General features: G+C 42.3%; 1 protein-coding gene across 1 annotated transcript in view; it reads left to right on the top strand.

Moving 5' to 3' along the window:
* The window catches only part of SYN3 (synapsin III), a 443,545-nt gene that overhangs the window by 117,758 nt on the left and 312,157 nt on the right, over nucleotides 1-13,630 (top strand). The gene's annotated exons all lie outside the window — the stretch shown is intronic.

The following is a 13,630-nucleotide window of genomic DNA, read 5'->3' as shown; positions in this document are numbered from 1 at the left end:
GACTGGCTCCATCGCTGCTGTTTCTACAAGAGGAAAGAGTTGGGAGCAGGTTCACAGTCCCTGCCCTTCCCAGGGCATCCTAGGAAACCCCTCTCTGTATAACTGTGTAATTGTCCTTACTGAGAGCTCTGCTTTAGCAAAGCAAGGAGCCTTTTCCGGGGCAGTGACAGCCCCAAATCAGCATCCTCCAGGGCAGCCTGGCTCAGGAAGCACCCCCCTGAATAAGCAGTGCTCCCCAAGCCTGGGCCTCAGATCTCAGGGATTAGAGGCAGATTCATGCTTCAGGAATCCGAGACCTCAGTGGAGAGGAAAGCAACATCCCCACCCAACAGCACACTTTTATCTCAAAGTGGCAGGCACCAGTCCGGGTGCTCACATTCCTGAAGGGCCAGGGCGCTCAGTAGATGGGCAGGTGGCTTGGCCGGAGTGGGGCCGGAGAGTTTGGAGACCCAAGGCCTGCCAGAAGGAGTTCTCAAGGGGCAATTCCCGCAGCCCAAGGCCTCTGAGAGAGAAGTATGTTAAACAGGGCCCTCAGCAGGAATTGGGGCCTTTTCCAGGGGGTGAGGTGGGGGTGGGAGTACAGGTCACCAAACATCACTGGAGAATATATGATTTCTAAACGACCACACATTATAATAATGTGTGATAACCTCACACATTAAAAACGTTTTAGAAAAGTTAGAATAGTCATTTGAATTATCTCATGTGGGCCTCACAATAAGCCCACAGGCCTCTCATCTGTAAAAGGAGAAGTATGCTCATTACTGAGGTGAGGATCAAAATGAGATCAAGGTTGGAAAGAATTTCGCATAATGTTTGCCCCTTCCTCACAAAGTTGTTTGAATTCCTGAAAATGCTTTCAAAACTAAAAAAGAAAAAAGGAAATTCTATAAAGTATTATCTTTTCCTGTCTCATATTTTTACAATTAATGTCAACTGCTGAGATTATCTCCAAAATGCTTACCTTATTTTGTTAACATATTATCGTTGTTTTGTCATCCACTGATTTATTTAAATCTTCCTTGAAAGCAGTTGTTTTTAGCCTCCTACTTCTTATAAGAATGAGCGACTGAGTTTACTTTAGAATGAAAGTAAAAGGACTCTCCCTTTTTGTAATGTCATTATGTACATCTTTAAGGTTTCAGTGTGAGATTTGTGTGTGTGTGTGTGTGTGTGTGTGTGTGTGTTTCTTGACTTCCAAGCTAAACACTAAACTCCCAGGGATTGACCCACATCTAATTAGCTGTGATTAGCATTTACTGAGCATTTTTCTATGTGCCAAGCACTATTCTAAATGTCTTACGTTAATTAATTCTCCTAACCACCTTATTAAACAGTATTGTTATGATCCCTACTTTACAAGCAAGGAAACTGACACACAGAGAGGCTAAGGACCAAGTCTACCTGGGTGGTGAGGCTGGGTTTTCAAGACAAGTGATCTGGCCCCAGAGTCCTCACTCTTGGACACTAACTCCGCAGCCTCCCTTAGGGCCCCTCACTCAGAACCCAGCATCTAAGTGGCACCCGGAAATGCTTGTGAATTTCATTTAAGGCTGTTCCCTTTCCAAGCCTTACTCTAGTGCGTAACTGGAGAAATGAGACTCAGAGATGTGAGATAATTGGGTGGGCCAGGAATGCTTTTACTCCATGTAACAGAAAACCTGACATGTAGCACCAATGGCGATAAAGACATTTCTTTTTCTCACGTAATAACAGTCTAAATGTAGGTGTTTCCAGATTGGGTGCAGTGAGAGAATTTGCTGTAAAGGATCCAGACTCTTCTTGTCTTTCTGTCTTCCATGCCTAGCAAATTGCCTTTTCCTTCTCATGCTCAGTATCTCAGTGACTCTATTAGTCTGGATTCTCCACAGAAACAGAACCAATAGGAGATAGATAGATAGATAGATAGATAGATAGATAGATAGATAGATAGATAGATAGATAGACAGACAGACAGACAGACAGATAGAGATATATAGAGAAAGATTATATAGACTATTGTATAGACTATAAGCAATTGACTCATGTGATGATGGAGTCTGAGAAGTCTAAGGTCTTCAGTCATTAGGATGGAGACCCAGGAGAACTGAGGATGTAGTTCCAACCCAAATCCAAAGGCCTAAGAAGCGGGAAAGCCAATTGTGTAAATTTCAGTTGGAGTTCGAGTCTAAAGGCAGGAGAAGACTGATGTCCCAGCTTAAAGACATTCAGGCAGAGGGAAAGAATTCTTTCTCAGCCTTTAATTCTATTTAGGCCGCCAACAGATTGGATGAGGCTTACCCACATTGGGAAGGGCAAGCTACTTTACTAGTCCACTAATTCAAATGTTAATCTCACCCAGAAACACCCTCACAGACACATCCAGAGCAATGTTTAACGAGACATCTGGGCACCCCATGACCCAGTCAGGCTGACACATAAAAATCACCATCACACTATGTCAACTTGGCTGCCATAATTGGAGGAATCATGTCATGTTTGGGTCAGGAAGAAAAGGGGGCACTACTAGTTCTCCTCTTATGTTTCTTCCCTTTAAGAGAAGCAAAACCCTTCCCAGGAGCCGTTGCAGATTTCCACTGTTGCCTCATAGATTCACATGGTTAGAACTAGCTACAAAGGAAGTTGGGAAATTCAGTATCCGGCTTTCCAGCCTGAACAATAGAAAGACAAAAGAGAAGGTGAGTGGTGGGCTTAGCTAACAGCATTGATCGTAGTAACCTGTGCAAAGTCTCAGAATCGATAATAGAAAGTCCGAATTAGGACCCTAGACTGTTTTCCTCTTTCTCTAATATGTAAAAGAGAATGCTGTTTTATTCTCTAGGCTGCAGTTTGGCACCTGCAGCCCCCACCCCATGATTCTTTCAATTTCTGTTTCTCAGCAGTGTTTCTAGCCTTTAGCTCCTAGCCTATAAGTGTTTATTACAGGATACAGTCTTTCAGAGGATAAACTACAGATAAGCAGGCCAATAACGGGCACAGGTTCTAGTCCCACTCTGGAACAAGACTCATCCAGTTGAACAAACACGTACTGAGCACCTACTATCGACCTGTCACAATATTCGGCTGTGATAATGTTACAAGAAAGAAGGTACTTTCTGATTTCTGGGTGCGTTCGCAGCCTGGTGGAAAACCATGTAATGGAACAAGTATGTGCACCTGGGGGACTGGGGGCCACGGGAGGGAAGCATAGGAGATACAGGGGACACAACAGAGAGAGGCCAGCTCACCTGCGGTGCTCCGGGAAGGCTTTCTTTCCAAGGAAGGTGATGTCTGAGCCTGAAAGGATGTGTAGGTATGTGCCAAGAAGACCAGGTGGAAAAGGCCATTGCCAGCCAAGCGAGCCACAGACACGGTGTGGAGGTGTGAGCCCGTCATTCCACATGACTCCAGGGTGAAAATGCTTCTTCCTCACAATCATGAAGCTATCGGCATTCTCTCACTGGGGCACCTTAATTTCCAATCTCTTCCACTTCCATGCCTAACTTCTCATTTTTAAGACTCTACTTAAGAGCCGGCTCCTCCAGGAAACTATTCCTGACTGATGTAGGCCACCCTTCTCTGTGCTCCTGGGTTATGGCTACCATTTCCCTTATCATTTAGCAGTGTCTGTGAATATGTAAGTGTCTCTCGTGCTCCATGAGGGCAAAGGTTACACCTCGTTCATCTCCACAGCCCAGTGCCAGCGCCGTGCCTGGTACCAGTCACTACCCAATAAGTAGCTGATGGTGGAGTACGTGGGTAAGCCCTGGAGGCGGGCGGAACAGACATGATTATTCCCATATGCAGAAGCAGGAGCTGAGGTTCAGAGTGTTAGGCAGTGGTCTCATAGTGACACAGTGGAACTAGAACCTACGTCAGCTGACCTCTGATCCAGTTTCTTTCGATCTTACCATGCTGCCTCCAGAAGGAAGCAGGACCTACCTTCTTTTATTTTGTAAGAGCCAGGAATAAGTTCCAGATTATCAGAATTCCTGGCCATATCTCAGTATCCTAAGCAGCTTCGCCTTCTCCCAAGCTTTTCTCTTTAAATTCCCATTTCTCATATTCTCTAAACGTCTCCTGTCCTGTTTCCTTAAACTCACTTCTCTAAGCTCTTGCTACTCATTCATCTACCCCCATCCCTCACACTCCAGAAATTAGCTTCTCCCAGATAATCACGTGTCTGCGACAAGCAGGCATTCCTGAAGCTTTGGATAACCCAGGGTAAAGAACCATTCATCATCTTCCTGGCCAAGACCTATATTTCCACTTTCTAAAACTTTCTAATCAGAGGGATGGAGGTGGGAGATGGAGCGGGAGATGATTCTGAGGGCTTAGGGTGGCTGTGATAAGCCAGCCTAAATATTCATTTCTCAGAAATGATTTCCTAGACCACGTCTTTCCATTTTTTTCCCAGCGGCATTGAGATAAAATTGACAAATAACATCGTGTAAATTTAAGGTGCACGATGTGGTGATTTGACACCTGTATATTATTGTAAAATGATTACCACAGTAAGTCAACACATCCATCACCTCACATAGTTACCATTTTTGTGGTGAGAATATTTAAGATCTATTTTCTCAGCAACTTTCAGGTATATGATACAATATCAGCTATAGTTACCAGGCTGTACATTACATCCCCAGAACTTAACCATCTTATAATGGATTGTTCTCCTACCCCTATACCACCAGCATGCATTTTTCATTTCTCACATTCCCCTATTTCCTTCACAGCACGCATCATAACTTATAATTGTAGGTGTGTGTTCACTTGGCGTTTGTCTGTCCACCCACTGCCTTATAAGAGCAGGGATTACATCTGTCCTGTTCACCTCATATCCTCTGTTCACAGCATGGTGCCTGGCACATAGCAAATAGTTGCTGAATAAAAAAAATAAATTGTGCACAGTGTGGCTTTTGTTCTTAGCAAAAAAAAAAAAAAAAAGAGTCTTCAAAAAATACCTGGTTTTCAAATAATACCTTTTCTACAGACCTAGAATTTACTTCCAATCATATTGCCTCCTCTGATCTTCACAATTCTGTGAGGTAAGCTGTAGGGTACCCAGTTTACATGGAAGGAAACTGAGATTTAGAGGGCTTAGTAACTTGCCCAGAGTCATGCTAATACAAGGAATGATGCCTGAGTGAATATGGAGGTAAATATTGCGCATGTGCTGCCTCTCTTTGCATAGACGGTCCTGAGAACAGTCTCGTGTATCAGATGTTGCATCCCTACGGTGTGATTTTTAGATATAAGCCAACTGAGGCACCTAGTTGACTTAGAGAGTCTAAGCAGCTTGCTCAAGCAAGAACGGCTAAACCAGGATATGAACCCAATCGGGATGACAAATGTACATTTCTACTATATAATTTGTAAAGAAATCTAAATGTAATGAATTATATAAATTCTTAGAGGATTTTTGAGACACTACAATGAACATCCTGGGCTATCTGCAGAGAGGAGAAAATTGCTTTGTGCCTAATGATGGAAAACCTGAGCAAATACAAAGAAGTGACAGGATCTACTAGCCATGGGAAATACTAAAACATTCCACTGGTGTTCAGTGCAGGCAACAGAAAGTAGTGTAGGGATTTTTAAGCAGAAAGGAACGTAATACAGGGATTTAGGAATCTAGAATGTCATTAGAAGGACTGGAGAAGTGGAATGCAGGCTGGGCCTCCAGGAAAGTTCTGGAGCACTGCAGAAGTGACCCACCAAAAGGCCAGTGTCTCAATTCAAGAGCGCTCTGCCTGCGGTCCAGAGAAAGCTGCTACCACCTCAACTGCCTCTTGGCACCCAAGAAGCTGGAGCAGGGCTCTGGAGAACCCCCACCCCCTCGCCACACACACACACACACACACACATACATTCATGCTTCCAGAAAATTTTCTGCCAGCAGGGAACAGCCAAAGAGGGCAGGAAGAAGATCTCCACCTTATTTAAGCTCTCCAAAGTTCAGCAAGTGCTTCCAATCAGGCAAATCTGTTTTATATTCAGTATCCCAGCCACAAAGGAGTCTGGGAAAGAAGTTTCCAGCATTCCATCCTCTGCAGGACAAGAAGACCCACTAGCGGGAGGGTGGATTGCCAGTCGTGTGAGCATCCACCCCAGAAGCCACAAGAAGCTTCAGTACATCTCACATCAGTGGGACAGTAAGAGCTAGAAAAGCTAGAAGGCCTCCTGGCTGTGAACATGGACCTCTCTGTAATATTACAGACTAAGGCAAAGGATCACTATCTCTTATAAGTCAATAAAGGTGGATATCCCAGTATAAAAGTAAGCACTAGATACAAACAAGTAATTTACAAAAAAAAAGAAATAGTCTATGAACAAACAGGTAAAAAAGATGCTAATTCTCAATAATTACCAAAGAACAAATGAAGGAAACTAGGAGACTTTTTTTTTTTCCAGAATAAAAAAGATTAAAAAGATCGAATTCTATTACTGAAAGTACAGGAAACTGGCCTTCCAATAAACTATTGATAAAAGTGAAAATTAATACAAGTTTTCTTGTATTAGGACAATTCAAATTTAAATTTTATAGCTTTCAATACAGTAAGTTCCCTACTAAAGACTTAATAAGAAAAAATTCAGTAAAATTCAAAAAGATATAGAGACATTTCTCCCAGGATTCTTTGCAATAATTTTTTAAAAATCTAAATGCCCATCAAGTATAGAATTCTAAGTAGTCAATAAAAAGGTCTAGATGTTTTGATTCTGGCATACAAACAAACAGAGACTCATGGATATGGACTATAGACTAGTGGTTACCAGAGGACTGTAGAGTAGTGATTAGTAGTGCAGTGGGGGAGGAGGGGGGAGGTAGATGGAGTAAAGGGGGTCAAATGTAGGGGAGTAGGGGAGGGTGAAGTGGGTAAAAGGAATCAAATATATGGTAGCTAAAGAAAACTGGACTTTGGGTGGTAAACATATAATAGAATATACAGATGTCAAATGATAATGTACGCCTGAAAATTATATAATTGTATTAACCAGTTACCCTAAGAAACTTAATTTAAAAAAAAGTAAAAATTAAAAAAAAACTTTAAAAAAAGGTCCCTGTGAAATGGTGCAAAAGATTGCAAAATGCCATGTAGGTATAATTCCATCTCACTTAGAAATATATGCACTTATAGGTATGTTTATATATTGAAAATATGGGAGGAAGTACATTGGAATGTAAATATTGTCTCTGAATGTTGGGACTACTGCATTCTTTCACCCTCTTTATATGTCACTGTACTATGTGATTTTTTTTCCTTTAAGTAAACACATGTCACATTTATTAACAGAAAAATCTCTATACAACTATTTTTTTTTCTTTTGGCAAAAAAGTTAGACTTTGAGAAGTTTGTTTGGCACAGTCGCTACCCTTATCCTCCTCCAGAATCTTTAGAAAAACAACCCTTATGAGGCCCCTGGAAGCAGGGTGTTTAGAACTGAGGAATGGAGCTTGGGGCAAAGGTGAGTAATTAGAGTTGGGGCAGGAGGAACAGTGAGGAGGGAGATGTGCTAATTTTAGTATCTCTGATAGAGAGTTGTTCCAAGATTCCTGTAATGTCCCCTCACACATGCTTAGCTCCTTCCTTCAGCCCCTGCCCCCGTGACTGCAGGGCTAACACAAACACTAATAGACGTTAGATTGCAATAAAATGCTTGAAATCACCGATGCTTTAAATAGAGGTGTTTGGCACCATTCTGGATGGCAGGTCTGGCAGAGTTGGGGCCCTCAGCGCTCACCCTCGTGTAAGGCCCCATGATGAAGCCATTTGGATGCCAGCTTTCCCTTCAGTCCTAAGGTCAAACTACTGATCACCCCTAAATCGGACAGTATGTCCTGCCTGTGTAGTCATCCAGTCCAAATCCTGGGCACCTTGCCTTCCCGCTCCATTTCCTCTGTCATTTAACCTCTTGTTCACTCTTCTCCTTCCTGTCCTCAGGACAAGGATTTAGAATATACTATTAAACTATTCTTCTGGGCCCTTTATAGAATCGTGATACTTTATCTCTTAAGTGACCTTAAAAATAATGAAGGTGATGATAACTCTCCTTTATTTAGTGTCTATTAAATGTGAATCATATCACATGTTTGCTTTCTTAAAACAACCCTATGAATGGCAATATCTTAAGATTTAACTGGCACTTGACAGAAAAAGATATACCAAAAAATGGCCGATAAGCACAGGAAATGATGCCAAACATACTTAGTCATCAAGAAAATGAAGGTAAAAACTATAACAATATATAAAATTAAAAAGACTGACAATGCAGATTGGTGGCCAGGATACAGAGCGCCTGGAAATCTCATACACTGCTGGCGGGAGTGTTATGTGGTACCATCTCTTTAAAAATCAGCTTGGCAGTTTCTTATAAAGTTGAATACATACCTACCATATAACCCAACCATTCTCTTACTAGATATTTCCCCCAAAGAAATGAAACATGTCTACTAAATAACTTGTACAAGAATTTTCATAGCAATTTTATTCATAATAGCCCCAAACCAGAGACAACCTAAATGTCAATGATGAATGGATAAACAAAATATGGTACATCCACATAAAGGAATGCTTCTCAGTGATAAAAAGGAACAGACTACTGAGAGATGTGTATTAGTTTTCTGTGCTGCGTAATAAATTACCACAAACTTATTTGCTTAAGACAATATATGTACAGTAAGTCCTCATTTAACGTCATCGATAGGTTCTGTGACTTTAAGTGAAAGGACATATATGAAACCAATTTTACCATAGGTTAACTGATGTGAACAAGAGTTAAGTTCGTACCTTCCTACCCTATCTCATCAACGTTATGGCAAAACAACGCTGAATGAAATCGAGGTCATGTTGTGTGCATTATCTCACGGTTTCTGTGCATCAGGAGTTGGGCACAGCCTTGCCAGATCTTCTGCAAGACAGCAGTCAGGGTGTCATCCAGGGCTTGGTTCTTATCTGGAGGCTTGATTGGCACTGGAACCACTTCCAAGTTCATGCAGGCTATTGGCAGAATTCCTCTCTTGTGGCTATAAGCTTTTTGGCTAGTTGCCAGCCAAAGTGCCCTGGGCTCCTAGAGGCTGCCTGTTGTTTCTTGTCACATGACCCTTTCCATAGGTCCTCTCACAACATGACAGCTTGTTCCTTCAAAGCAAGCAAGGGAGAAAGAGAGTGAGTCTGTTAGCAAAACAGATATATATAATGTAGCGTGATCATTGAGAGTGATACCCCATCCCCTTCACCATATTCTAGAAGCAAGTCGCAGGTCGCACTCACAGGCAGGAGGGGGTTTTATAAGGGCGTGAACGCAAGGAGGCAGCGGTCACGTGCACTACTCACGCTTCATCCTTCATAACACATAATGCCGATGAACCTCAAAGGCATTATGTTGAGCAAAAGAAGCTAGACGAAGAAGACTACAACCTTTATAATTCCATCGATATGAAATTCTAGAACAGGCAAAACTGATCTATAGTCACTGAAAATATCAGTGGTTGCCTAGGGTGAAGGGCATAGGAGGCTTGACTTTAGAGGGATACAAGGCACCTTCTGTGGTGATGGAAGTATGTATCTTGGCTGGCACGGTGGTGATATGGGTGTTTATATTTATCGAAGCTCACCGAACTGAACATTTCAATGGATACATTATGAATTGCAAATTTTCATCTCCATTTTACCTGTGAAGAAACAGAGATCCAAAACTTGCCACATAGACACACAGCTAGTGGACCTGGGATTCTAAGTCCAGTCCAACTGCAAAGCCCATTCTTTTTCCTTGTATATGACATCTGAGTTTTCTCAAAGCTGCAGTTTTCACAAAGGAGAAACATGGAGGCCTGAGGAGCTAAAGAAATGTGCCTGCGGCCTCACGGAAGTATCTGAGAATGTTAAGCTTGTGTTTTCTGATTCCAAGTCAAGAGTTCTTTATACCATTAGATCTGTCAGGATTCACTGAAGCCTTGTAGTAGACTTTAAGACTTATTGTGGCATTTAAAAATTTGTCCATATGTGTCATTGTAAATATACTTAATATTTTTCTCTTGAAACACATAATCCGATGAGTCACTTCTTTAAAAGAACAACATATGGTAGCCCGTGAAAATAAAGGTTTCTGAAGGTATGCAGCATAGTGTTGGTCACCCACTTTCGTTCTTGCTTACCACATCTGAGTGTGTTCAAATACTCGGTGACCATAACACTTTAAGGAAATAGTCCCCTTCCCTGATGCTAGGGATGCATCTTGGTTAGTTTCAGCCAGTTGTGGTCATTCTGTCCCCACGGAGAGAGGTGCGTCTAGGGAAGGGCCCCAGTGGCAGTTCTGACCAGTGAGGCCTGAGAGGTGCCTGTCAGGGAATTCTGGAAAGTCCACCACACCTCTTAAAAGCCACTCAAGAAAGGGGCTCTTTCTCACAGTCATGAGGATGTACCCCAGGAGCTGAAATGACTCACTGATAACATTAAGGAACAGTGTGAGGACAAAAGTCCATCCTTGAGAATAAGAGTCAGAAGGGCACAAAACATGTAGGTCCTCGAGGATGACGCTGAGCCTCTGATTTACTCACCCCGGTGGCTGCCATCATTACTCATGATGTGAGTAATACATTTTCTTTATTGATTTAGTCATCACTGTTATTTGCAGCCAAATTCATTTCGTATACAGAGATATAAGCAGATACTGTCAAATATCTTTTTTTGCACCCAACTACATGATGCAATTCTTAAAACACTTGTATGCACTACATTATATTTAAACTTGGTGGCAGGCGATCCATGTTATGCATTATATGAATGCTAAGGTTAGTTTCATTCTCAGAAGAGTTCGTTAAAAGCTAAAGATTAGAAACTAACTGTCCATCTGTAGGGGATTGGTTAAATAAGTTATAGTAGAGCCATATAATGAGATACAATTCAAATAAAACAGAACCTCCATTTGTTCTGATATGAAATAATTTCTAAGATATGCTGTTAAGTAGAAAAACAAAGAGTCAGAACAGTATACAGAAGACTTTGAAGTCCATAGTCATGGAAAAACATCTGAAGTTTACTGTCAGGACTGTAGAGGTACAGGAAAGGAACTTGGAAGGTGGACACAAGACCCTAAACAACTTTCACCATGGATGGGTCCTCTGAGGACATTTAGCGATGGTGTGACTATAAAAAGCCATCTTGCCAGTGACATTTTCACAGTAAGAGAACTATAATGCCTGGTGGGGGACCTATAACATGGAAACAGCTGACAAGATCAATTTGAGGAGAAAGCATGAAAGACTGGGTGTGTTTGTAGCCGGGCTGCTGTATGTGATCTCACATACATGAGATACCTATTTTTAAGATATTAAAGAATTTTTTTTTAATTGCATGCATAGAAACTCTGGCAAATCTCAAAAATAAACACAACCTACTTATCAAGCATCAACATTTAGCTGAAATAACTAACATTAATCAAAAGTTTGCTGTGTGCCAGACACTGGCCTCAACTCTTTATTTATCCAGATTAATTTATTCAGTCCTTGTAGCAGCTCTATGATGTGGGTGTTATTGTTACCATTCTATTTTTTACAAATGAGTAAGTTGAGGCATCAAAATGTTAACTAATTTTTTGGGATCACACAGCTGTTAAGTGGTAGAAGTAGGGCTTGAACCCAAAGTCTATGCCCTAAAGAATTCACTCATTGACCTCTCGGGTTATTGGAAGGATTAAAAGAGCTCGTATGTGCTTGGCCAGTGTTCTTTTTAGCCAGTGGATCTCGAAGCGTAGTCCATGCAGTGTTATAATTTGTTAGAACTGTATTTAAATTTGTAGTAATGATGCCCAGGTTAAGCCAGACCTGTACCGCATGCTTATGTATTTCTTAGCTGGCATTGCATATATGAAGTCCTACCCAGCAGGGGAATGAAGCCATACCCAGCTGAACCTTGGGGAACATACCTAAGAATTGTATGTATAGTTACCACCTTGCTTTTTATCCAGTAACCATTTATTGGCCATCACTATAGACTCAGCAGGGAATTACTCTTTGATCAATCAGTGATACCCGACGTGATCTTAGGAGGTACCAAGGCCCTACCATTCCCAGGCTGGCTGGGTGATCTGTGCATACCAAAACCAGCTAAATAATTCCTCTCATCAACTTAGCTTCTACATGGGATAGAGACTTCATACTCCTTCCTTCCTTCCTCGATGCCTGTCACATAATAGATGCTCAGTAACCAGGCACTGAATGAAGGAGCCATCAAAGTTGAACTGGTAGCGCTGTCTTTTTTGCAAGGAGCACCTAACAGGAGTTCTCAGCCTTGGCTGTCTGTTACAGTCACCTGGAGAACTTCTAAAAATCCCAGCCTCAAGCCAGTCACACCAGCATATCTTGGAGAAAAGAGAGAAGGACGGGGTGTGAATAGTTTTCAGAGTCCCCAGATGATTCCAGTGTGCAGCCAAGCTTGAGAATCCCCAGGCTAGCATGGAGAAGCCAACTTGCAGAAGGTCACGGTTCTAGACACAACGGGTAAAACTCAGATGGCTTCCTCAAAAGCTGCTCCTGCCCTCTACTTCTTTGATGGGTATGAGCTGAGCTGGAAGCAGCCAAGATCCTGTCTTAAGTTCCTGCGCACAGTGAAAGGTATAGCTGGAAGCATTTATGCTGGAAACCCTGACTGAGTGATAGTTCTAAAAATTATTGCCATATGTCTCCAGCAGGGACGGCGGGGGTCACATTAGCTTCCTCCACGCTCCACAGCCTCCCTTCCATCAGCTCCTCAGTCCTCACCCAACCGGGCCCCTGGAATGGCTCCATTTAGTCTAACAATTTTATGGAGCATCTAGATTCCTTGCAATAGGCCAGGCCCTGGAAATGCAGATGTAAATCCAACATCGCCCCTTCCCTGATGGAGTAGCAGCCCTGAGGGAGGAACAGGAAGTCAGTCGACAGCTCGGATGTGGCGCCATCAGGCTAAGATGGAGACCAGTACAGAGATGTGAGAGCTTAGAGGAGGGGGCTTGAGGGGGCTCCAGAGGGCTTTTGAGAAGAAGTGGTAACAACACTGAGGCATTTTTCTTTTTCTTTTGAAATGTTCATATGTATATTTTAAAGTCTGGAATAATTTTAAACATATATAATTGACCACACCAATTAAACAAAATTAACATTTTGCCGTATTTACTTCAGATCCTTTAAAAAAAACAACAACAACAACAACAACAACATTTCAAACATAGAGAAATTACAGAGAATAATATAACAAACACCCATGGGTTAAACAGGGATCCCCAACCCCCAGGTCACAGACTGGTACTGTCTATGGCCTGTTAGGAACCGGGCCACACAGAAGAAGGTGGGCAGATGAATGAAGCTTCATCTGTATTTGCAGCTGCTCCCCAGCGCCAGCATCACCACTTCAGCTCAGCTTCAGGTCATCAGGCATTAGATCCTCATAGGAGCACCAGTCCCTGGTGCCAGAAAGGTTGAAGACTGCTGGGTTAACAAATGGGTAAACTGAGGTAGTTAAGAACTCCCGCTCTGGAGCCAGCCTACTTGGCTGTGCAGTACAATGTTTGAGAGGTTACTTAACTTCTCTGTGCCTCTATTAGCCAGGAGATCAGGGTGGGAATGTCCACTGCAGGGCACAGGGCAGGGAGACCCTGGCTTCTATAGTCA

This window comes from Pteropus vampyrus, unplaced genomic scaffold (assembly GCF_000151845.1).
Source record: "Pteropus vampyrus isolate Shadow unplaced genomic scaffold, Pvam_2.0 Scaffold16, whole genome shotgun sequence".
NCBI classification, from domain to species: Eukaryota; Metazoa; Chordata; class Mammalia; order Chiroptera; family Pteropodidae; genus Pteropus; species Pteropus vampyrus.
The sequence above is the reverse complement of the archived record's forward strand: the minus strand, read 5'-3'. Positions and strand labels throughout refer to the sequence as shown.